Here is a 27,574-nt window from a genome sequence, read left to right on the forward strand (position 1 = left end):
CAGGTAAGTTTGTCACTAGTACAGAAGTTTACATTGCTTTTTATACATACACTAATTTATTTTGCTCTTAAAAGTTACAGTAAGACTTTATCGTGCATTAAATACGCTTCAAGCATTTTCTTTCATTTACACTGGGCATAAAAAGTGACCGAAACATGTTACTGACAATTATATTCAACGACACCTATAGAATAATTCGCTGTGAAGCTACTTCTAAGCTGTTCTTTAATAGGAGATGATTAAGAGAAAACCATCATAAGGCAGATGGATGTATTACTATTACAAAAAGACTTTGTTCAAATAGTATGGAAATGTACCATCGTAGACGAACATTCAAGTTGCAATTAACACTTACTTGGGTATTGTTCATCCTCTGCAGGTTTATATACAAGTGGGTCCAATAGGAAGCGACACTGTAACCCATATCGGTGTGTCGAAAAGAATGTTTCTCTCCACTTCTGGTACTGTTTGTACCTCCTGACATAAATATTTTCAATACATGTAATCGTATGATTCTCACTGCAAGGGTCATTCCATCTTTTCAATTACGGCATCAAAAATTTCCCTACTTTTACTTATTCTTCATCAATTGTTCTTGTAACAATGAAAATTCATCTCGCTCGTACATCTTCCTTGTATAACGATTACTGATGCATATGTGCAACACTGAATATTTTACTTACCTGCTTTGTGAAAATACTTAAAATGTAATTTTACGTAAATATTTCACCACCTACTATTGCTCACATGTGTTAAAGTATTGTGAAATGTTTATGTCTACATCATTCATACGGGAAATGTGAAGTTTAACTGAGTTTTGCTGCTAATCAGTTAAAGCATAAATTGTCAAACACTGTGTAACTAGATGCTTCAGTTATTGATACGCAACTCACTGTACACATTTCAGAACTGGTCAGTTTCCTTGTATTACGTTCATGACTATTTTTCTATTCACAGTAATGAGCATTTATGCGTGTTTCACTAATCTTCATATCTAGTAACATCACACATGTCTTACACATTTATACACAATTCTATTCTCTACCAGCGCGATCCTCACGGTACCTGCCATTGTGTTCATATATCCTCTCTTATCAGCTGGGACGCGCGCTTGCATCAGTTCCATGTAACTAATACCAAATAAACTATTTAATTGATAGACTAACCGAAGTATAGTCAGCTCGCCACTCACGCTTCAGCACAACATTTGCAGAGCAGCTTAAGAGCGCACTATTCTCCATTTTTGCGAAACATTATTCTCTTGACTTGTACAGTTCAAAGATACTAAAGCTGAGTTCATTCAGAAACAGTTCTGTCTAGTGCAACTAGTATTTGTCTTTTGTGTGGTGGTAGCTCAGCATTAAACACGTTGCGCATACAGCCAGTAAAAACTTATCTTTTAAGCATATTACTTGTTGGGTACCATAACGAGGGTTTCAATAGAATTTCAGTTGATGTTAACTTCTTGAAAAATCTCACTTATTTCTCCCCACTTTACTTGTAGCATTTAGTCACATTAAATTTTGTTGATCCTAATTACTCATTGTAGTGGTTAGTGTGAATATTGTAAATCGTAATCTTTCAGATAGGTGGTAGTGAAGCGAAGTTACTCTCTTGTAGATGTTTCTTTTTTTTCTTTCTTTCTTTCTAGTTTACTTCCTTAAACTAAGTCTAAAGTTAATATTTATATACGTACAGATTTTTTTCCTTTGTAATTACTATTTTTTTATTATTTGAACCAGGGAATAGGAAATTGTGTCCAACCTCCGTTGGCTTCATCGTACCAACTTCTTTACGTCTTTGTGTGGGTGTAAAACCCGTAGTTTCTCCTGAGTTAGGTTGTCCTCGTAACATCGAGGGTAAGGTATGTCAACCATCATGTATAGTCTCGCATGTAGCAGTTGCCACTTACGGTTTAGTTTCTTTAATTTGATGATTTGGGTAGCGTGTGTATGAGTACCTCCACTCTGATTTGGAAAGTGCACGTACATCCTAATCTTTTATCATACGTTTCTTTTCTCTTTTTTGCCCGTGCGTTAAGGGTTGTTCAAATGGCTCTGTGGGACTTAACATCTGTGGTCATCAGTCCCCTAGAACTTAGAACTACTTAAACCTACCTAACCTAAGGACATCACAAACATCCATGCCCGAGGCAGGATTCGAACCTGCGACCGTAGCAGTCGCGCGGTTCCGGACTGAGCGCCTAGAACCGCTAGACCACCGCGGCCGGCGTTAAGGGTTGTTAATGTCTGCCTTATCTTTTCTTCTATTTTTCATTTTGGGGCACTATCACGGTTGTGATTTGACCCACTCGTCAATTTCAGTGATTCCAGATGTCAAATCGGTCGGTGTGAATCCCATGGAGGCATGTGGAAAATAATTTACAATTTGCTGAAATTGTGTCAAATATTTCATCCACTTTCTTTTGTCTGTGAGGAGCTTGTGTCCTAATGAATTAGTTGAACTCTTCAAACACTCTCCCCACTGGAACTGCTTCTGGGTGGAAGCGTGAAACTGGAATCTGTTTTAGCTGTTGTTCTTTCATATAGTCTCTCCCCTTAGTGCTTGTAAGGTTGGAAGCGTTATCAGTTAATATTGCTACCGGCTTACCAACTCTCGGCTAATAATCATATGTAATTCTTCTGATACCAGGTGTGGAAGACACATCTTTAGCCGCATAATGCAACGGTACTTAGTAAAAGCATCATATATTGCAATTATATACTTTGACCCACCCCTAGTCTGTAGCAGAGGACCGTCTAGGAACATCAACTACAGTTGCATAGTAGAAACTGGATGCACACTGAGATGACAAAATTCAAGCGACATCTGTTATCGTCTCGGACCTGCTTTTAGGGCAACAGCTCGACGCGGCATGGACTCATCAAGTCGTCGCAAGTCCCCTGCAGAAAAATTGACCCTACATAGTCGTCCATAATTGCGAAAGTGTTGGCAGTGCAGGATTTTGTGCACGAACTGACCTCTTAATTCTGTGCTATGTTCGATGGGTAGCCATGTCACTCGCTCGAACTGGCCAGCATGTTCTTCAAAACAATAGCAAACAATTGTGGCCCAGTGACAAGACGCATTGCCTTCCATAATAATTCCTTCGTTGTTAAAGAACGTGAAGTCCATGGATGGCTGCATTAAGTCTCCAAGTAGCCAAACATGGTCATTTCCAGTCAATGATCGGTTCAGATGGTCCAGCGAGCCCAGTAAATTCCATTTAAACACGGCACATACCGTTGTGGAGCTGCCACGTCAGATTCGAACCCTACTAATGCCACGTCAGGCTCCAACCCTACTAAAGCTCCTACCAACTGAAACGGGTCTCACCCAACAAGGCCACCGTTTTCCGGTCGTCTGGGGTCCAACCGATATGGTCACGACCCCAGGAAAGGCGCTGCTGGCGATGTAGTGCTGTCAGCAGACATTCGCATCCGTCGTCGGCTGCATTAGCCCATTAACGCCAATTTCGCTGCACTGTCCTGACGGATACGCTCGCTGTGCGTCTCACATTGATATCTGCAATTATTTCACGTAGTGATGCATGTCTGTTAGCACTGACGGCTCTGAATGTACTCGGCCACTGCGTTGTCCGTGGTGAATCTGCTATTCTTGGTACACTATTGACGCTGTAGGTCTTGACAGGGTACACCATGGTAAGTTCGTGGCATTGCTTATTTCGTGATACTTTGTAGATTCCTCTCCACGTGTTTATCAACCACGCTAGAAGTGCAGTCGTTGACCCACAAATAGCAGCACATGTCCGCTACCTGCAGCGGCATTTCATGCCGCGCTACCAGCGGCCTTGGCAGCACAGCGAATTGTTTTCTTCCGTTCGGGGTAGTTGTCTTTCGCTTTCGTGCTGCAGAATCCCACGTGTTCTCAAAGTGCTGATTACTCCTCACAATAACAAGATAGCGTTCTTTGATTTTGCACAGTTTTTTATGTGATATAAATAAGTTTTTCTGATTAGGGGTTGTGTTTTTGATTTCGTTAGTTTTGACGTAATAGCCTTAGCTGCGCTTGTAAAAATCTTAGCATCTTAACTGCCATCTTGCGCCAATCTACACAGTCTTCGCAAATACTGGCTCATAAACTTATTTAAAAGCGGATATTTAATTATTTGTAGTAGCATGCGCGTGGTATAGATAGAGTACTTCATTTTAAACCAGATAATATATTTACATATCACGATTTAATCAAGCTATCACGAACATAACCTCCAAAATATCGCAAATATGCCAACCCAAATATTATTACAGCATCAAGGTTGGTAAAAGATGAGAAGTACTCAATTTACAAGGCATCAAAGGAATGTGAAGTACCATGATCTACGAAAGATTTTCTTAGCAGGACTGAAGGTGAATGTCTAGGCGTACCTAAATTACGGAAACCGTTTGCTTTACCTGTCCAAATGAAACAAAGAATATGCAATTACATAATTTCCATGCAGGAATTAGGATTCGGACTGACTGTAATTCAGATTCGAAAACTGGCATATAAGCTAGCAACAGCAACTGGTAGGAAACATTCCTTCAATGAAGAAGAACAAGCTGCAGGGGACTGGTGGTGGAAAGATTTTAAAACACGTTATGGGCTTACCTTGAGAGTTCCTGAAAATATAGCTGCTTGTAGATCTTCAATGGGAAATAGGTCAATAATTACTGACTTTTATCAAAAATTAGAAGCATTAGTCACAGATCTAGGAGTACAAGATCGTCCAGATCTACTATGGAATTGCGATGATACAGGGCTCTCATGTGTGGTGAACGCATTCAAGATCGTTACAGCAATTGGCAAAAAGTATGTGTATAGCAGAAAGTTTACTGATCGAGGTGAAAATCACACATTGCTAGTGTCCCACCCATTTCATCCTGCCGCTTTGACTGATGAGGCAATAGCGACATCAAAACTGGCAGAAATCCTGCAGAAGACAATCTGGAACCAACATTAGATGATTCAGAAATTCATTCAGAAGTGAATGAACTTCTTGCTCTGCCTGATTAATAGATGATGAGAACAAATGCAAGCGGAGGAGAAAGACAGATAGCAAGGCAAAATGTCTGATTCCAATTCAAGAAGTAGCTCCCAAAAGAACCAGAGGTAGGCCTATGCATTTTCTAAAATATTAACTCACGTGCTTCATTACCAGAGTTGAAAGTTGTTTCTCTGAGTTGTTGTTTATTTATTTTAATGAAATTTATTGATTTATACGTAGGCCACGAAAGGAACATACAGTGAATCCACAACCCAGCACCTCTGGAGTGACAAAGAAGAGGACGAAGGATGACAATGAATGTGGATCCTGTGGCCACAGTTATTTAGAAGACGTAAGGAAAAAAATCAGGGGCACTATGGATTCAGTGTAGTTTTTGTTTAATGTGGTCCCAGTCGAAGTGTCAACATACTTTTGAAGAGAGTGAGGACGTTTTTATCTGCAACAAGTGTCAAAACCTTTCTGATGAAGACTAAAATGAGGCTTTCATTTAATCAGTAAATTCAATTCAGTGTTCTTGCTCATTACTTCGTCAGTACTTTATCATTATTATCATAAATAAGCCTCAATGTCGTAAAATGTCAAAAAAAATCTTTTATAGAAATACAATGCTTTCTTTATTTAATTAATGTATTATCACGAAATTACCCAAGTAATGTCACGAACTTACCAAGGGGTATCACGAAACAACCTACAAAATTCTTAGTTGTTGAAATCATAAGGGAGACACTGTAGAATCAACTAATCATGACATTGTGCATATTGAGTAATGCATTTAAGGGCAGGCTTACATATGTAATTCAGCAGTCTTTCCAAATATTTTTATGTACTTTAAATTAACTTAATACAGAAATCCTCACGAAATTACCAAGGTTTACCCCATACAGAATGCCTAACAATTTCCAAAATGCAATGTTCCTCGCGTCTACCTCCAACTACCGTTCCGCGACCATGTTCTGTTACTTCCCATCGTGTGGCCATAACCACCTTTTTACATGAATCATCTCAATACAAATAACTGCTCCGACAATGCATTGCCTTTTTTTAAACCTTATGAATGCGATATTACCGAGGTCTGTGTATGTGCATGCCGCTATTTTATGACTTACGTCGCCTCAGTGTAGTTCTAATAACCTACATCGATTTGGGTTTTACACCTTCTGACGAATGACACATTTTCTTGTGACTCAGTGTACTCTGCGTCGAACATTAGGAAAATAACAGCGCTAAATCATCTTGTCTGTGCACCTTGACACCCCATAATGTCCTCAAGCGTGAGGGGTGTATTTGGTAACGTCATTGATGTTCACATCAGGTGAACATACGCACCACCAGGGCGAAACTTGTGTACGATGATAAACCAGCACTCCTTGGTGCTGAGTGTAATACTTACTCAGTTCTCCACTGTTGTCTTCTTGGAGTCTCCGCTTTGCATTACGCCAGCGTACATCTTCTTCCTGTAACTTACACGTACAACGACACATCCTTAAACAGTATGGTTAGTAGGTGACGTCGTACATAAGAAGAATGCGAAAATCGGAAGTCTGTTCTGTCAACTTGCTGAATTCGTGTAAACCTTGCGTCAATCGTGAAAGTGCAGTTGCTGTGATTTTCTGCTCTCATTTTATGTATACTGTCTCAAAACTGAACTCTTTTAAGAAAAAAGACTAGCGCTCAATACACTTTGTAAGACGTCGTGGTCTCCTGATCTTCATTCTTTACATATTCCATCCTCACAATCATATTCCACACATCAAGACGCTTCATTCGAACCCAAACTCGATAAGATAAAGTCAATGTTGTATGAATTCATGTAAACGATATGCAAATAACAAGTAAATCGCAAGTGTGCACCTAGATTGAAATACTCGAGGCTGGTGTACACACACACACACATTCAAAACACAACGGTCAGAGGGGCTTTTAGTTCGAGAGAGGTAAACCGCACGCCGGGGGCCGGTCCCTTCGGAGGACGAGTCAACCTATCTATGTCAGCCGGCGATCGCCCATAGAGCAGACAGCATTTGCCCGAGTGAAAGGGAGAACAACCCTGTGTTCGGCTTAAAAGCAAATTCCGCTACATTGTGTGGGAGCACCCAGCCTACGCATTCTTTACAAACATAGCACGCAGTTTCAGAGGTTTTCACAGGGAGACAGCACACGCCAAACGGCGATGCTGCAGATTTCCAGATTGATCGCCTTAAACGAAACGTCATTCTCCCGTTTTAGAAGACCGATGTTGATTGGCAGACGATATTCCTGATGCCTTGAGTTGAAGGAGTAATGGAAGAGACCAAAAGATATACCCCTTCACGTTTGGTGTGGAGAGGGGCCGTTCCGTTATCACTCTTGGAGCGAGAACACGTAACAAAAACGTGTGCTCTCGTATGTGTACTCAAAGAGCGAGGAACAAGTCTCTCCTCAGTACTTCACTGGGAGAGCACCTCTGTCGAGAGCGAATCGGAGTGTGACTCTATAGTGAGTCCTTGCAATTAAGCATTGTTCACTGTGTTGGCCACCACACTTATTGTGTGGTGTGAACGAACAGTCATAGTTAAACGCCTGCAAGCGAATTTTTCAGTGGCATCACGGGGGACTGGTTATCTGACCGGTATACCATGCCAATTGTTAGACTAGGGGCGAATAGGAGTCCTTGACTTCATCAAGGTGTAGGGCAAGTTTGATTGGCGAAGATCAATCCAGATAGAACTAGAGTTACCTTACTTGTCAGCAGCGAGCGGCACAGACAGCAGTCATCACAGCATACAGTATTGTGCGCTACAACTCTTGGGAGCCCCATATTTCCTCCACAACAGTACACTTCACTGCATTTCACACATGAAAGCCTCAAGCGTATCTAGCAACATTCTAACGGATAATTATTCAAGTTGAGTAGGCGCAGCTCTCAACCATTCTGCCAAGTCAATAACAATCTTAAACTTTGTATAGAAGTTTCATTAGCGAATTCTGTCCTTAAGAGGTAACTTCACATTCCGAAAAGAACCTGGAAATAACTTGTTCAGTTCATAACTAAAAGTGCCATTGTGATTTCTCAGAATTTTTGCAAAATAAATAACAATTTTCGTTAGTAAGAAATTTTGTGAATTTTTGTGTCATTTCCTTACAGCGGACGACTCGAGAAGATATTTATTGCTGAAAGTTTTTCAGGCATTTCTCTTTAGAACGTTAGGAGCGTCTGTCTGACTTCTGTAGTAGTGTGGGGGTGGAAATTGCATCTTGCAGAAGCCACAGGGTAAAGGGTACATCTCAGATTAATCCGTTGCGCAGAATGACAGAATAGCACCCACGTCGCTCACAGCCTGTGTAACAATGGGCAGATTAGTAGATAGGACAACGCTTGGCGATCGCAAAACACTTCTGCATGTTTACCCAGTAAATAGAACTGATATTTCCTGAACGCCCAAATAAATACTAAGGCTTCCACTTCCGTTACTGAATGAGATATTTTACAATCTGCCAACGCTCTACTTGTGAAACTAATCACGCATATAGTAGATTTTCCGTCAATGTTTCTGATTTGAAATAGGCATGCCCCCAGTACCTGTAGTGATGCGTCAAATATTTTGCGCTGTAATCGTTCTTGAAAAGCTGCCGATCAAAATTTGCCGGAAAAGGTCTGATCGCATTGGTGGTACGTTTGACATTGGTCTACCATATCTGGACGTCAAGTCAAGGCCTTACGTTTAGAAAACCCTGCCACGTAACGTATTTATGGTCGTTCAGATCAGCTAGGTGAGAGTACATTACGAAATGCTCTTATGTACACGACTACCTATATTTTCTCGATTCAGTAGTAAACACCGGAAATTCTATTTATAGATGCTTTTATCAGCTACTATCGACAAAAGTTAAGAATCTGTTAACGGTGTTTGTAACACTGACATGAGCGGTGGTGCTACCGACTTGTTTGATTCCTTATTAACGGCGGCAAATGCTTATATGTGCCTAAATTTCTCCCGTTAATTTCGTGAATCACAAGTTATCCTCTCATCTGCCTAGCAGACCGTCTCGTACGGTTGCTGTGTTATATTTGTTTGATACTTCCGAACTAATCCTGTCACTGTTCAATCCCGAAAAAATCTGTTGCACTGTTGTTTTGATATCGATGTCTACTTTATCAGCAATTCTCCTTTCTTTGTTGGGCATAATTTTTCTTATCTCCTCGACGTACGTTCTGTGGTGTATTACCAATTTCCTTTACTTTGGTACTAACACGCATTTGTTCAAGTTTTAAAAATTCGAACTCTTCCTACAGTTTTTGTATGTTGTCGGGAAGACATCAACTATTTGAAGTTCTGTCTGAACTTCCGTCACGGTTTTTGCTGATTCATCGAGCGCAGTTTGCATATAGTCTTGATCGGAAAATAGCTCATGTAATCTACTTGTAGTTTACTTTTGTTCTAATATTAACAAAAATTTTTGATTGTAGTTTGATAAGGATATGAAAATTTTTGATCAAGATTTGTAAATTTGTAATCAAGATTTGTAAATTTGTGATCAAGATTTGTAAATTTTTAATAGAATTTTTCAAACATATCCTTCAGAAATTGCATCATCTTTTTCGCGCTGTTCGTATCAAATGAGGAAATGTTGTCTTATGTTTTGATGGTGCTCGGCTCGTCAACATTCGCTGTTATGGCGGCATCTGGCTATCTGAAATTTCCTGTCGTCTCGCGATATATCCTACATACCTACTCTGGGAAAAATACCTCCGGCTGTTAATTGTGGTGATAAATTGACCACTGTTTTCATTTAAATAATACGTAGAAATATTCTCTCATTCATATTTTCTGTTAAATATGTGTTGTGGCTGCAACTGATAGTGTCGTCATTCTGGTGACTTACCATATCGATAGAATTTGTTTCGGCTAATCGTCATTTACTGTTTCCTGGGTCTGATTATTAAAAATATTTACATTACTTTGTTCATCTTTGTTTGTTCTACTTTAATGTCTAAATGGATGTTCACACGTGAAAATATTACAGTGAGTCATAATTATTTTTTATATTCGGGAAAAATCTTAGCGCGGAGTTCGCTCACAACAGAATGGCTGCTACTTTACACCAGAATGTTCTGAATAGCACAAGGTTGCTAACACAGAATACTATGTTCTGCTGAAAGAGTTTTCCGGAAAACAGCATAGTAAAAATCTTTTGTTTGCTGCTCAATTTAGTTGTACATCGTTTGACTGACTACAGGTGAATAAATGTCAAGCCTTCCTCTTACCTTAAATGATGACGTCTTATTAATTTGCCGTTTCACATATAACTTATTCTTTGCATTACAGTTTCGTAAAAACCATGTTTCCCGTCTCTTTTCTTCCTTTATATTTTCTCTTCGCCTTATTCATTTATTTTACTTCTATTTTTAGCATGAATTCGTAAAAAAATTATATTCATTATTACATAAACAGTCAGTCTTTAACAAAGATCTATAAATAGGCTACTACAGTCACAGGCACATTCGCGATGTATGTGGATGTCACCACAAGGATTATAAGCCTCTTCATCTCCGAATAGCTACAGCAACCTACAACCTTCTGAATCTCCTTACTGTATTCTTACCTTGGTCCCCCCCCGCCCCCCCCGCCCGATTTTTACACTCCCGCCGCGCTCCACCCCCCGCATATACATACACACTTCCCACCAATATTAAATTGGTGAAATACTATGATGTCTCAAAGTGTTTCCTATCAATAGATCCCTTGTTCTGGTCAGGTTATGCCACAAATTTCTTTCCTTTCCAGTTCTGTTCAGTACCTACCCATCTAATCTTGAGCATTCTGCTATAGTACCATATTACAAAAGGTTCTATTGTCTTCTTGTCTACACTGTTCATGCTCTATGTTTCACTTTCATCCAAGGCTAAACTCCAGACAAATACTTTCAGGCTACAACCATGTCTCACCCTCTCATGCCCTTCGACCCTTAGAACTGATGTCTGGTTTCGGTAGAAGTTGTAAATAGACTTTCGCTCCCTGTATTTTAACCCTACTACCAACATGATTTCAAAGAGAGTATTCCAGTCAACATTGGCAAAAGCCTTCTCTAAATCCAAAAATACTATTAACGTAGATTTTCCTTTCCTTAATGAGCTTACAGGAGAAGTTGGAGGGTCTGTATTGCCTTGCGTGATCCTTCATTTCTCTGGAATGGAAACTGATCTTCCTGAGATCGGCTTCTACCAGTTTTCCCATTGTCCTGTAAAGAATTCGCGTTACTATTTTGGAACCATGGTATATTGAACTGATAACTGGATAATATTACCTCCTGTCAGCACCTGCTTTCTTTGTAATTGGAATTATTCTCTTCTTGACAGCTGAGGGTATTTTCCGTATCTCATACATCTTACACACTGGATAGAAAACTGTAGTCATGGTCGGCTCTCCCAAGGCTATCAGTAGTTCTGAAGCACTGTCGGGTACTTAGGTCTTTTAGTGCTCTTTCAAATTCTTCTCGCAGTATCTCCCATCTCATCTTCACCTACATCCTCTTTCATTTCTATAATATTGTCTTCAAGTACATTCTCTACATATTCCTTCCTCCCTGCAGCTTTCTCTTCTTTGCTTAGGACTGATTTTCCATCTGAGCTCTTGACATTCATACAGTTGCTTCTCTTTTCTCCAAAAATGTTTTCAATTTTCCTGTAGTCAGTATTTATCTTTCTCCTAGTGATATTTGGTTCTAACACCTTACATTTGATCTCCAGCCACTCTAGCTTAGTCAGCTGCACTTTCTATCAGTCTCAGGTTTTAGACGTTTCTGCTCCCTTTCGCCTCTTTCATTTACCACATTTTTATATCTTCTCCTTTCATCAGTTAAAATCAATATATCGTGTGTTATCCAAGGATTTCTATTAGGCCTTGTCTTTTTATCTGTTTTATCTTCTTGTGCCTTGACTATTTCAACTCTCAAAGCTATCCATTGGTCTTCTTCCCTATTCCTTTCTTCTGTTCTAGTCAATCGTCGGCTAATGCGCGCTCTAAACTCTCAGCTATGTTTGGTTCTTTCAACTTATCCAGGTCCTATCTCCTTAATTTTTTATCTTTTTGCAATTTCTTCGGTTTTAATCTACAGTTCGTAACTAATAAAATGTGCTCCGCATCAACAACTGCCCCTGGAAATATCTTACAATGTAAAATCTGTTTCGACATCCTCTGTGTTACCATCATAGAATCAACCTGAAACCATTCTGTACCTCTAGGTCTCCTCTATGTATACAACCTTCAACCTTCTTTCATAATCCTTAAACTGTTGTTGATGATTAAATTATGCTCTGTGCAAAAATTTATCAGTCAGGTCCCTCTTTTATTCCTTGTTCCCTCCCCCCTCCCCCCCCCCCACTCCCCCGTCCATATTCTGTTACTATTTTTACTTATCTTCTTTTTGGTACTATCGAATTCTAAGCGCTTTCTCAAGACCCCCAAGAAAGAATACTGGACGAAGGTCTGCGACCGACTACCTGTGCACGCTTCACTCGGGCATATTTGGTCGATGGTGAATTTCCTCAATCGGTACTCCCGGCTGGTTGCAGACCTGGATGGATGCGTCTGCTACCATTTTCGCACAGCCCTATAATTACGATATTTCCGAACTGGGTAAAAATTTGACAGTGGCGCCCCCCCCCCTCCCCCCCTGCCACTAGCATTCGAGACAGTACATCAAAACTTTAAAAAAACTTGATTTTTCAAAAATACACTCCTGGAAATTGAAATAAGAACACCGTGAATTCATTGTCCCAGGAAGGGGAAACTTTATTGACACATTCCTGGGGTCAGATACATCACATGATCACACTGACAGAACCACAGGCACATAGACACAGGCAACAGAGCATGCACAATGTCGGCACTAGTACAGTGTATATCCACCTTTCGCAGCAATGCAGGCTGTTATTCTCCCATGGAGACGATCGTAGAGATGCTGGATGTAGTCCTGTGGAACGGCTTGCCATGCCATTTCCACCTGGCGCCTCAGTTGGACCAGCGTTCGTGCTGGACGTGCAGACCGCGTGAGACGACGCTTCATTCAGTCCCAAACATGCTCAATGGGGGACAGATCCGGAGATCTTACTGGCCAGGGTAGTTGACTTACACCTTCTAGAGCACGTTGGGTGGCACGGGATACATGCGGACGAGCATTGTCCTGTTGGAACAGCAAGTTCCCTTGCCGGTCTAGGAATGGTAGAACGATGGGTTCGATGACGGTTTGGATGTATCGTGCACTATTCAGTGTCCCCTCGACGATCACCAGTGGTGTACGGCCAGTGTAGGAGATCGCTCCCCACACCATGATGCCGGGTGTTGGCCCTGTGTGCCTCGGTCGTATGCAGTCCTGATTGTGGCGCTCACCTGCACAGCGCCAAACACGCATACGACCATCATTGGCACCAAGGCAGAAGCGACTCTCATCGCTGAAGACGACACGTCTCCATTCGTCCCTCCATTCACGCCTGTCGCGACACCACTGGAGGCGGGCTGCACGATGTTGGGGCGTGAGCGGAAGACGGCCTAACGGTGTGCGGGACCGTAGCCCAGCTTCATGGAGACGGTTGCGAATGGTCCTCGCCGATACCCCAGGAGCAACAGTGTCCCTAATTTGCTGGGAAGTGGCGGTGCGGTCCCCTACGGCACTGCGTAGGATCCTACGGTCTTGGCGTGCATCCGTGCGTCGCTGCGGTCCGGTCCCAGGTCGACGGGCACGTGCACCTTCCGCCGACCACTGGCGACAACATCGATGTACCGTGGAGACCTCACGCCCCACGTGTTGAGCAATTCGGCGGTACGTCCACCCGGCCTCCCGCATGCCCACTATACGCCCTCGCTCAAAGTCCGTCAACTGCACATACGGTTCACGTCCACGCTGTCGCGGCATGCTACCAGTGTTAAAGACTGCGATGGAGCTCCGTATGCCACGGCAAACTGGCTGACACTGACGGCGGCGGTGCACAAATGCTGCGCAGCTAGCGCCATTCGACGGCCAACACCGCGGTTCCTGGTGTGTCCGCTGTGCCGTGCGTGTGATCATTGCTTGTACAGCCCTCTCGCAGTGTCCGGAGCAAGTATGGTGGGTCTGACACACCGGTGTCAATGTGTTCTTTTTTCCATTTCCAGGAGTGTAATTCATTCTGTAGCGCACACTTTGCTGAACAGTTTCATATATTTAACCCTTTATGTTCGAGGAAATGTAAGACATGTTACTTGATCTTAAGTGTGCCAAAGTGCAGTGTCGCAGCTCTTCACACAGCATTCTTCTGTCGCACGTCACTGTATTTCACTCTGTGGAATTCAAACGTGTATATTTTGTAAGGGAAACCATCAAGCGTATATTCAGGACAATGGAAATTAAAATTTCTTGCGGTGCCTCTCGTACCCCCAGTCGGCTAGTTTGACGTTCCAACCCCTTAAGAAAAAACTCACAGTTAATGCTGCGCGGGATTATTTGAAACCATTATGAACTCTTCAGAAAATTTGCTCTCTTTGTTGCCTATTAGCTAATAACTTTCTGTTTTGTGTGACGTAAAATTAAATATAAGAAACATAAAACCTGTGAAGACAAGAGACAAGCAAGACAGGACACATTTCTTCAGTTCTTCGTTTCCAGAATTTTTTCCGTCTAATCTTGCTACAGCTTTACACGGCGTGCATTTTTTTCTGGGAAAGAATCTATCAAAGTTCGTATGCGTTTTAACGTTTTGCTACATGAAAAGTCAAAATGTTGTCTAATACCTAAAAAGCTGTTAATACGAATAGTACCCAAGATTGGTGTGGTTTCTCGACTTGATTATATCTATTTTGTCACTGTCCGCTAGATAAAACGAACAGGCCTTTTTAATATTGCAGCAGTTGTAACAAATGCCAAATAAGCGAGACTGTTTTGGCACAAATGGTCATTTTTATCCACCTTATTTACATAAGTAACACGACAGAATATAACTCATGAAGTATCAATACCAAATGCCTATTAGGCCTACTGCAAGCAACAAATTTTGTGTTAGAAAATGGTTTCACATTTCATTCATACGCTCCAATTTCTCAAGCATGAGATCGAAAAGTAGTAGTACAAAATTTGTATATAAATCTGGAATCGTCATTTTGTTTCAAATAATTTGTGTGATGTCCCTGTTAGTTCTCCTTCCTCATTCTAACAAACAATCTTGTCATCACAAAGTCTGTACCTATTCTTGCCATTGTCAAAACTTATTCTTCAGTTAACTTCAATAACCCTGCCACAACCACCAGTTTAGTTATCCCGCGTTTATTCTCTAGTCAGGCGATATTATGTGTTCGTGCAACTCGTTTCCCGCGCTATACCAAGAATAGAACTTCAGCGGCTACGAATTGGGGTCTGTACAACTGGTCCTTAATACGGAAGTGAACTGGCAATTTTTTTCCGTCAAGCTTTCATTCTCTTGGAACCACCAAGAAGATTAATACATAATCTTTCTTACCTGTTATTCCTGTTACTTCCACCCTTGCAGTCTGAATCTACAGATTTTTCTAATCATTATAAGAACGCTGATCATTTGGACACCCAACCAATCACATAAACAGTGATTGGCATTCACCCATCGGGTTTACCTCAGCATCTCGTATAGCCCCATCCCCCTTTGTCCACGATAAAGTATTTTATTTCTAGATACGACGAGGATTCCCCTGGCACAGACATTACGTACACTCTGCACGCATTCAAAACTGAACTTACAATTCGTTCAGAAATCAAGTTAGAATGAGTAAAAGAATGTTCAAAAAACAACAGGGATGCGTTTCAAAATCATATGAATAATCGATATACCAACGTGCGCTGGATGCTAGGCGCTTTGTGAAACAAGGTTTTTTTTTCCTTAAGTACCTACCAAAGCGAATCGACTGATCCATAGAAAGTATATACGCAAAGTAGAAGCCATGAAACCTGAATGGAAACTGTTTCCCCAAGGAAAGCGATTCGCAGCAACGTGGATCATGGCACAAACAGTTTAAACAATTAACGGAAAAACTATAGTATCTGCCACAGTTAAGCCTAGTTTGCACGACGACACTAGGTTGCATGCAACTGCGCTGCCGGCCACCGCGCATGCGCACCGCGCGTTTGCGCAACTCGTTCGTGAAACTAAACACTTTCGGCGTGTTCCAGCTTTGGCGGCACTAGTTGCAATAGTTTTGAGGTTATGTGTGTTCGTAGAGTTTAGATACATTGAAATATATAGTGGGGAGCGGAGAATAATGTTCGCTTTTTAGATATCTATGCTTCTATGCTTTGCATAGGTGTTTGTGGGATTTCAGTGATGCTTCTTCTCTCCTTATTCATGTCAGAGGTACACTAAAAAGAACACATACACAATACATACAAAGAAAACTATACAGTATTCACCCAGAATTGGGCAACTTTGATAGCACTGGGTGCTGCAGATGTAAAGTCTTTCATGCTACAGCCGGTAGGGCATGTTACATTTGAAGAGATGCCGGGTTGTGTGCAGTTCATCGGATTCGCATATCTGAGCTGCAGGGCAAAATTTATTGAGTTAGGAGCACATATACAACTGAATTAAGAAAAATACAAGCAAGTGTAATTCTAGCTGTGGCAATGCTCTCGTCTACAAGACTAAAATCCCATCGTTCGAGCTGGCCAACACTTTGTTAAGGAGTATAGTTGACAGGAGGGAAGGCTATACAAATTCAAGAAGCTGCTGTCTCCCTTCGATATTCATCTATTTAAAACGTCGTTGCTGTGCTCTCCATTCACATGTGTTAGGATTTTGAAATATTGCCACTGTACAGATCTATCTTCAAGAGAGTGGTTTGCAAAACATTCTCTTCTTAATGCAGCCTGCTTCGAATAATTACTGCTGCTAATGTTGATAATTATTACTGTTAATAATTGTTGGTGTTAATGAAAAAGCGTCGTCACCAACTAAAACGGCATCTTATAGCATGCCGACTGTTCTCGATTGTAAAGCCTAGTTTACACGACGACATTGGGTTGCGTCATTCGTTGCATGGAATGAGTTGCATGCAAATGGTTTCATATTTGACTGTAGACACGGCGAAACCAGTATACAGTTTAGTTTCGTCGTTTTGTGGCTTCCTGAGTCGTGTCTGAAATGAAAGTTTTGGCAGCTGCAAATCGCACGAGTTGTGATGGAGTTAAAGCTTGTTGCGTGGAATCGCTGCATTATGTGATGAACACGAGAAACTAACTCATCATCCAAAATACGGGATTACGTAAGCGAATTTCTCAAAGTTCCAGTACGTAAAGTTTATGAGAATATTTATTAAAGTATACGTAAAAAGAACTGTGATGTGCGTTCTACAAAAGCCTCACTTAAGAAATGCTCTGATACACAGAAGTCACGGAATAATTCCTAATGCCGTGTCGGACCTTCTTTTGCCGGGCGTAGTTCAGCAACTCGACGTGGCATGGACTTAACAAATGGTTCACATGGCTCTAAGCACTATGGGACTTAACATCTGAGGTCATTAGTCCCCTAGAACTTCGAACTACTTAAACCTGACTAAGCTAAGGACATCACACACATCCATGCCCGAGGCAGGATTCGAACCTGCGACCTAGCAGCAGCGCGGTTCCGGAGTGAAGCGCCTAGAACCGCTCGGCCACGGCGGTCGGCATGGACTTAACAAGTAGTTGGAAGTCTCCTGCAGAAACATTGAGCCATGCTGCATCTATAACCACCCATAATTGCGAAAGTGGTGCCGGTGCAGGATTTAGTGCAGGAACTGACCTCTCGATTATGTCCCATAAATGTTCGATGAGATCTATGTCGGGTGGTCTGTGTGGCCAAACCCTAAACCATTCGCTCTAATTGTCCAGAATGTTATCAAAACCAACAATTGTGGCCTAGTGACAGGGTGCAATGTGATCCGTAAAAATGCCAGCGTTGATTGGGAACATGAAGCCCATGAAAGGTTGCAAATGATCTCCAGGTAATCAACGTCCAGGGGAGCCAGTCCATTCCATGTAAACACAGCCCACACCACTATGGAACCACCACCAGCTCGCGCAGAGCCTTGTTGACAACTTGGCTCTATGGCTTCGTGGGGTCTGCGCCACACTCCAACCCTACCGTCAGTTGTTTCGAACTGAAATCGGAATTCATATGATCAGACCGTGGTCTTCCAGTCGTTTTAGCTCCAACTGCTGTGCTCACGAGCCCAGGAGAAACGCTGCCCTGTTGTTATCAAAGACACCCGCGTCGGTCGTCTGCTACCATAGTGTTCACAGTCTGTTAATTCCCGTTGTGCGGCCATAATCACATGAATCATCTTTCCACAAATGACATCTAGTGTACGCGGTACTACTGTCATCTGTATGTGTGCACATTGCTATGATACGATGTTTTGTCACCACAGTTTGACTCAATAGACATTTACTTGAATTCACTGAAACGCGAATCAGTTGTAGACTATATACTTATCTATAAAACGAATTTCTTCTCTATTACGTGATGTTAAAATGTTATGTGTTAAATAACTATTTTGGGAAAAAATAGGTAACGGTTGAAGGTTAGGGAGACGCAAGTTGCCGGAGTGGCGTCCAATAGAAAGACTTTTATTTCCTGAAGGTCCAGTACAATATTTTGCCGATAAGCACAAGACTCCACGTGCCCCAAAGAAAACAAAATCTGGACAACCACAAATGTAATTCACCACCACCATTTTGGGCCTATATTTGAAGTAAATAAGGAAAATCTCTCCCTCTTCAGGCGTTGGCATGTCACGATCTTTCTATCCCATAATCTGTCCAGAGATGAGGATACTCGCCACAGAATTCTTTCTAGATGGTTAGCAGCACTGATAGTGGTTCACTTTAATTGTTCCTTTCCTTATCTAAACAAAAGAACAAAGTGGAGGTCTTGCCAAACTTCAGGTCCAGGCACGCAGTGCCATAGTTCCACGACAGAATAGAATAGCGCAGGCCTGCGGCATAAAAAGCAAATGAGTCATCTCTACGCACTCACAGCAATTTCCAGGCAACCAATCTCTATAATCAAGTCAGAAAGCACTCTTCGCACTGAGAGGCTTCTGTGCCGAACCACTATTCCAATATACCGGAAGATAATATCGAACTCAACACCAACTCAATATTTCTCACTGTTCAGTATCTTCAACAAGAATAGATTCATTGAAGTAAATCAGAATCGAGAGGAAATCGTGTAGGATTCAACTATTCATTTATGCCTCGCAGTTACTATTGTACTGTATAACATCCTACCCATTGCTTAATACCGATTCGTAGTCGAATCAGAACACCGAAATTTATTGTTCGAAACCTTGGCTACTATGCATTATTCGTTTCAAAATACTTCGTCGCCAGGACTTTAAGCGAAAATGCAGCATTCTAACTGACTTACCCATTCTGAACTTCAAGACTGACCACAGTCTGACAATCTGTCTCCGTCCTGATCCAAGTGGTACCTCTACCACAGATGGTAGCACACAGTACTTTATCTATACCTGCTAATAACAGATTATCAGCGACTCATTGTTGTGTATTTCTCAATCCAATTAGAATTACTTTACAGTTTAGTAAACACAGAAATTGTAAACTGTTCTGACTGCTCCACCAATGCAAACCCTGTGAGGAACCATTAACGACGAATAAAGTAAGGGCGCTATTAGCAGTTTTAACAAATGACAGATTGCAACCGTAGGCCGTCGCAACTTCGAATAGCATCCAGCTGCGGCGATAAGTACAGGGTGCCGTTAGGCTGGAATACCCTCCCCCTCACCCCTTTGCGCTCTTTACAACAATACATACACAACAACTTGTAAACATAACAAAATACTTTACAATAGCGAAATTGTTGGCCATACATCAGTGTGAATATTATTTTGTAATGATTTGGGGCGACACACTTAACTGTAGCGTATGCCACAAAATTTTGACATTAGAATTTCGTCTTCGCTCCATACCCCAGCCCCCAACAACAGTAACCTCTCCCAGTTTCCACCCTTAAAGAAGAATGGACTGCCCTTTCTCCACAGACATTCTGAACCCACATGCAAAGCCTTCCCAGCAGAGTCCAAGCTGTCATAAAGGCGATGTGTGGCTGCACCCCACATTAACAGTAGCATAGCTGTACCGATTCTGGCGTAGGGGCAATGTAAATAGGAAACATATACTAAAAGCTAAGGGCAACTGTACCACAAGACTAACCAGTCATCATGACACTGCAGTTTTAATGACCACCATATTTAACGTCCTCTCATGTCACAGCAGACATTTCTCACTTGTGCTAAGTATAGAATGGCGGAAAATTCAAACTGCAGTGGTGCTGAGAGAGTTCTGGGGATGCCTTCATTGTTGCCAGATGTCTGATGACATTATCATTGATGTGACGACGTCCTGTTGCCGGATATCCCCACCACAGTTGCCTTATTTATAAAATGGTGGGATAATCAAAAAGTGGTGGAAAATTGAGAAATTCTAGAAGGTAAACATAGCCCAATTACCCTATGAGTGAGAACCAAGATGGAGGACACAGCCCACTGGTCCTACTGGCTTTTACCCAGCTCTATGATATCAAAATCCAAGATACAAGACCCAAGGATACTGGGACAGCGAGCTTCATTGTCAGATTTCATGTCTTCTAGGTTTATAATCCTGCTGCAAGTATAAAATGGTGGGAAGTCAGTCTAAGGTGAAGACCCACACAGCATGCATATTTAAACAATTTCCCCATCCTTCTGACATCACAGCTCGGCACCTTGTGATTAGAACCTAAGAACTGATTTGCCTAAAATTTAAGTTCACTTGTGCTATGCTTATATTTAATTTTAAACATTTGTGGTAGTATGAAGACAACTGTACTTTTATTTAAACAGTCTATGTGCCAAGTCCTTTCCTGTGAGATGCTTATAAGTGCAGGCTGCTGCACTAAAGTCTCCAGTCATCTCAGCTGCCCAGGGCCATCTGCCAGGCAGGGCAGGGCCAGCAGCTGACAGCTGCCCCCCCCCCCCCCCCCCTGTCAACCAGCTCACCTGCCACTGCACAACACTGAATGCATGCTGCCAGTGAGACTAAATGATGCGAACTACAGGATAGTAGTTCCAGCTTGGATCACTACTATGTTATTTGTGATGGCACTGCAGTCACAACACATGTGACCTAACATAAAATAATTAGGTGATTTGAAGAACTTAGCGCCATGCTTATATTTTAGACCACACTGAAAAATGCTGAAATAATCGAAATTGTTCTGAGTGGAATATGACCAGTAGCCCACACAGACATTCTATAAGGAAGTTGAAAAATGAAAGCATGCCTAGTCTTTCGGAGATGTTATGCAACTGGCTCAGGAGCCGAAAAAGGATCCAGATAATACATGTATAGAATTTAAAAAAAAAACTGCAAGAGATGAGTGGCAGCTATTAAAACAAGCTTTAACCTGCCTTGTTAACAACCAGCTCCCCACAGATGCCTCAAAACATGAGAAACTATATGCAGTAGGCATTAATCAACAGCATATGACAACTAAACAAATTTACAAGTATATGTAAAGTGATATGTAATAAACAAAAATGGAACAAATACTTATGAGGAAAATGAATAGTATTCTTACGAAAGTAGTGGTTGATACCATATTAGCACACCACATTTCCAGTTGAAATAACTTTACTATCATCAGTGGGATAGCAAAACACCATCTAGAGGAATTTAGATGTGACCAAGAATCTGCAGCATGTAACATTATGTGATTGCCTTGTCATTTTAAATCATTCACTAATCGAGCAGTCGCTCGGCAACAGCTACAGTTAGCAAATAATGTTGCAAGAATGTAAAAGGTGAATGACCTGTGACGTAACTTGTTTATTGTCAAAGCGTCGTCAGAGATGCAGTGAGCTACTGACTGAAAACCGCGGCGCGAAAAACGGACAGAAGAAGAACACTTTCACACCTTTTTTTATGTACGAGATATTCTCGATTAACAGTTAATCATTTTTTTTCTTCTCTTGTAACTTGTGTAACTTGTGTCGGACGCGCATGTCTTGCCATCATATTATTATTGTTAAAAATAATATTATTTTAGTGTAAAGTAAAAGTACAATACTAAAAGTGCAATACTGCATAGCAGTAGATTTATTGTGCGACGTGTATGTGAAAACGTCAAAGGAATTATTTTCATTACGAGAAGTGCCAGTCAAAACGGCATCCATGTTAAATCCTTCATTGCAGTGTAAGTTCATCTATTAATTGCCATTAATTCAGAGTTAAATGGAACTGGTGCATGGACTATTTATTTAGTATAGAATCTATGTCTCACTCCTTCATGAAGTTATTTAATTTTCTTTATGTTTCTGCCGAATAGAGAGTTCACAGTCACGAATTCTTTCGTCGAGATCGGACGGAAGTTGCATGCGGCGAAATATTTTCTCCGCGCCATATTCTACTGGTAAATGCATGATAAACTACGGTACCTTAGGAAATTCATGTTGATCTATCCAAAAATAGTTATATTTTGAATAGGCATTTATTCTCTGCAATGTAACTTCCGACTGATCAGACGATCCAACAAGAAACAGCCGCACACGGTCGGCGTTCGCAAATATATTTCCACCGCTGATTATAGCTACATGTTACAGCACAAAAGTAAACGTATTGTTATAATTAGCGACTACGAACGGGGACATTTATAACTGTATGTTTATGTATACACATTACGTAAACATATCGTTATAAGCTGGTTCAAATGGTTCAAATGGCTCTGAGCACTATGTGACTTAACATCTGTGGTCATCAGTCCCCTAGAACTTAGAACTACTTAAACCTAAGGACATCACACACATCCATGACCGAGGCAGGATTCGAACCTGCGACCGTAGCGGTCACGCGGTTCCAGACTGAAGCGCCTAGAACCGCACGGCCACACCGGCCGGCCGTTATAAGCTGCAGCCATCTAATGGTAGATGATAGAACAGGATGTTGTCAGCCTCGTGAAAGTACGACTCACACAGTCCACCCCAATGCACTGTCAGCTAAGAGTGTCAAGCCACAGCAAGCACTGAGTCACCATGAGCAGGAACAGATGAAGTTGATGACTAAGAAACGATGGGAGTTCTCCTAAAACCACTGGGTGATCTCTAGATACGCTATGGAGCCATTTCTTATCAGAATGTGTATATTCTAACTTTCATTTATGAACGTTATTGAGAACATTGTAGTTACACTCTTCCTGCAGACGTTTGGCTACTTGATAGCTCAATAAAACACCTACACATTTTTCCAAAAACACACTGTAGGGGTGTTGCCGTGATATAATAGCTTATTTATGTATCTGATGTGAAAGTTCTGAAAAATAGATCCAGAATGTGACAAAATGTGACACGTCAGGCCATAACTCTCTGCAACTTCTGTTATGTAAACATAATGTGACAGGACCTTCTCTGCCTAAAAGACATAGCCATAATTGTAGCCATTTTCTACATCTTTTAGCGAAATATTTCCTACGAGTTACCAGTGTAAAATTTAGCTTTGTACCATACCTAAGTGACTTTTGAGGCAGTTGAGGAATCTCAAGACGTACTTGTTTAATATGATCAAAGTGTGCCTATCAAGAGTCTCAATACAGATGATCCAGTACATTATAAACATCTAATTCTTTTACACAGGTCCCCTGCACATTAGGAACAGATGAAGTTGATGACTAAGATACGAGTGGGAGTTCTCCTAAGACAACTGAACACTATTTGAGCCTTATTCCATGGACAATTCTCAGGGTGCTTGTGCAGGAAGCGTTTCATGATCATGGTTACAGATGGTCATGACAGTAGGTACTGGGAGATGAGTGGTGAGATGACCATGTACACGGAGTTGAAGAAATTCTGCAAGTGTCCTGGGTTCTGTACCTCTGAAGCACGTTCTACTGTGAAAGTTACCAGCTTTGAACAAAACTGCTAAAAAGCACATTTATGTCTAAATTGTAATAAGATTTTGAAAAAAATTATTTCTGAATAAAATAAACGTGTTTGAAGAATTATTGTCAACTTGAGAACTGGTTCACGCTGAGGGCATTAGGTTTGTATAAGAGGTTCTCCTATCTCAGACAGCATGAAAAGGCAGGAAGACGAAAGGTGTAATGAAATGGTGCACTGTAGCTTTGTAGAGCAAAGAAATTAGTCTGTAGGCAGCAGTGATAGAGGCAACATCTTAGGCTTAATATGAGAGTGGCTTGCGCATCAATCATTGCCCTAAATAGCATCAGATCGAAAAAGCTGTTTTATAGAAGCACAACATTTAGAATTGGGCTACATTATGTATAAAAATTGACACCAAAAAGCCCAAAAACATAAGTAGCAGTGGGTGCTAATGCAGATATTGTGTAACCGCCACTTTGAAATGTTACATCTGTCGCCTACAGTAAAAGGTAAGGGGCTTTATTTAGAGCTGTAGTAACAGTTCAAACTAGTTAATTTTGTGTGTTTCTAGAAATAATAATTTGTTCCTATCACACAGTAGTTCAAGAATATCATTTTTGTAATACATATACCTAGCTGGATCCTATCCTACTGAAGACACTTCCGAGTATCTTACAACTGAAAAGCGTTATGATTTTGCAAACTTAATCTATTAAAATATTTTGGAAGTGTTTCTATATAGTCAGTAAATTGTGCTTGTCGAGTATTGCATTTAAAGTTTCCTGAACATTATTTTTTCCGAAATCTACGTATCTGGTATTAAATTAAAGGAATGATCTGTTTAATGAAAACAAAAACAGGAAAGAAAATTATTTAGTTGAATACAAAATACTTGCTATTTTGATAAGTATCTTTAAGTGTCATGTACTCTCATCATATAAAGTATTATATTGCAAGTGGCTACAGTAAGAGATGCTATACTATTGCATGAAACATTTAACTGCTTAATTCTGGTGCTATAATCACTGGATTTGTTTTATTTTTAGAAAAGTGTTCAGTGAGGATTTCATAAGAGCTGAAAATTTTTACCATTCTCAGGCTAAGCGCAGTTTAATTGCTTACATGAAACAACAGTAATTTTTAAGTATCTGTTAATATTGTGCTATTATCATACAAAGTATTTTTTCTTAATTAACTTAGAATAATAACTGTTTCTTCAAATCTCAGTTATGGAGACCCCTCACTGCTGATTTTTCGTTAGGTGCAATTGAATAGTGTACTCTACACAAAGAATAGAGAAAGTGTTAATGTTTCTAGGTGCTGTAGCATAATTCCTCTGGAGTTGACAACGTAAGAATGAAAGTTAGCTCTTGTTCTGTACATAAGAAACTGGTTCTGCTTTCCTAAGTTCACTCAGGTGTATAGAAAATAGCAAATCACAGTTACACTTTAGAATAACCTTCAGGCCTAATTTGGCTGATGACTGTTCACTAATAGTCTTGACCACATAAAAGTTCTAGACCTGAAAGATTACTGGTTCGCTCTCTGATTACCTGTAGTATTGCTCCATACTGGAAACACTTGAGTATATGGGAATAGTAGTTTGGGTCTTGTATCTATTAGACGTACACTACATGATCAAACAAGCTTTTAAGATTCCTGTAAAAGGGGTAACGTTTAACTTGGCGAATTTAAGATTTAGAATCTATCTTGGAAGTAACTTTTATAGGAATTCTTAAAGAGAGTACTGATTCGAACATTCTGACAGAAGGCCACATTTAGAAGAAGTTACAAGTGAGTAGCGCAATGCTTTTCTCTGTGTGGCAGGACTTTTTAACGCTGAACATGTTTTTTTTCTGTGACAGTACTGATAATATTGTAAAAGAGTTCAATGTTACATTCGTCGACGTGTGACGGGACGTTTTAGTGGGTACTGTCTATACAGGGTGGTCCATTGACAGTGACCGGGCCAAATATCTCACGAAATAAGCATCAAACGAAAAAACTACAAAGAACGAAACTCGTCTAGCTTGAAGGGGGGAAAACAGATGGCGCCATGGTTGGGTCTCTAGATGGCGCTTCCATAGGTCAAACGGATATGAACTGCATTTTTTTTTTTTCAAATAGGAACCCCCAATTTTTTTTACATATTCGTGTAGTACGTAAAGAAATATGAATGTTTTAGTTCGATCACTTTTTTCGCTTTGTGATACACGGCGCTGTAATAGTCACAAACATATGACTCACAATTTTAGACGTACTGTTGGTAACAGGTAGGTTTCTTAAATTAAAATACAGAGCGTAGGTTACGTTTGAACTTTATTTCGGTTGTTCGGATGTGATACATGTACCTTTGTGAACCTATCACTTCTGAATGATAGGTACTACACGAATATGTAATAAAAAATGGGGGTTCCTATTTTAAAACAAACGCAGTTTATATCCGTTAGACCTATGGCAGCGCCATCTAGCGGGCCAACCATAACGCCATCTGGTTTCCCCCTTCAAGCTAGACAATTTCGTTATCTGTAGTTTTTTCGTTTGACGCTTATTTCGTGAGATATTTGGCCCGGTCACGATCAATGGACCACCCTGTATATATATATCAAATTGTTAGCCAACAAACAGATTTAATTAATACTTAGAATGTTTATTTTTGTGCAAACATACACTTTTTTTAATGGAACTATGCCTACTGACATTAACTAACTAAAAGTGGAGTAAATTCAGAATGTCAGTGGTGTTTGTTGCAGGATTCTAACGCAAGTCGTTTACGGGATATTCTATTTTTGAAATGTTCCACCCCGGCCCTTGTTTGTGCGATTCAACCTGCGTAATTGCTAGCTACGATGTTGTTATGCTCGCTTACAGTGTGCTTGTGTGTTCCGCGAGTGCTCTGCGACTTGACAGTATGTGACAATCCAAGCAACAGGTAGTAAGTGGACGATGGGATCTGTCAATGCAGAAAAATCTGACATGCTGATGGAGTATGGATATTGTAGGAAGAATGCAGTTCGTTCTCGTACGATGTATGTGGCAAGATATACCATTAAACATCAGCCATCTCGGCAGCTAGCTATCGATCTCTTCAACAAGTAACATGAAAGTGGGAGTGTAACAAATAGACAAAGTAACCGAAGTAAACAAGTGACGACAGAAGAGGAGGATATTAATGTTCTTTTGCAGTTGATCCTCATGTTAGATCCAGCGAAATCGCACGAGGAAGTGGCATGAAAAGTTTCCTATGCATTCTCCATCGACATAGGATCCAGCAATATTGCATCTGTCTCCATCAAGACCTGCATGGAACGATTATTAGAATCGTGTTAACTTCTGAACATGGACTTTGAGGCAAGATATCCTAGGTGCACCCTATTTAGTGATGAAGCCACATTTACCAGTCAAGGCTAGACAAGTTTCGTTCTTTGTAGTTTTTTCGTTTGACGCTTATTTCGACAGATATTAGGCGCGGTCACGATCATTGGACCACCCTGTGTATTTATTCAAAGCATTTGTCAATGATGTATTTGTCATTAAGTGAGTTGTTTCAGTAGAAAGATAGTGAATAGACTACAAAGGCAGTAGAGATACAAAGTGTCCAGGGAAGCTATTTCAGTAGTGAGGAGGAAAATATAACTAATTAGTACAAGTGGTTCAACCAATATTTAAAAATGGAAAA

The sequence above is a fragment of the Schistocerca serialis genome, chromosome 7, assembly GCF_023864345.2.
Source record: "Schistocerca serialis cubense isolate TAMUIC-IGC-003099 chromosome 7, iqSchSeri2.2, whole genome shotgun sequence".
Classification (NCBI taxonomy): domain Eukaryota; kingdom Metazoa; phylum Arthropoda; class Insecta; order Orthoptera; family Acrididae; genus Schistocerca; species Schistocerca serialis.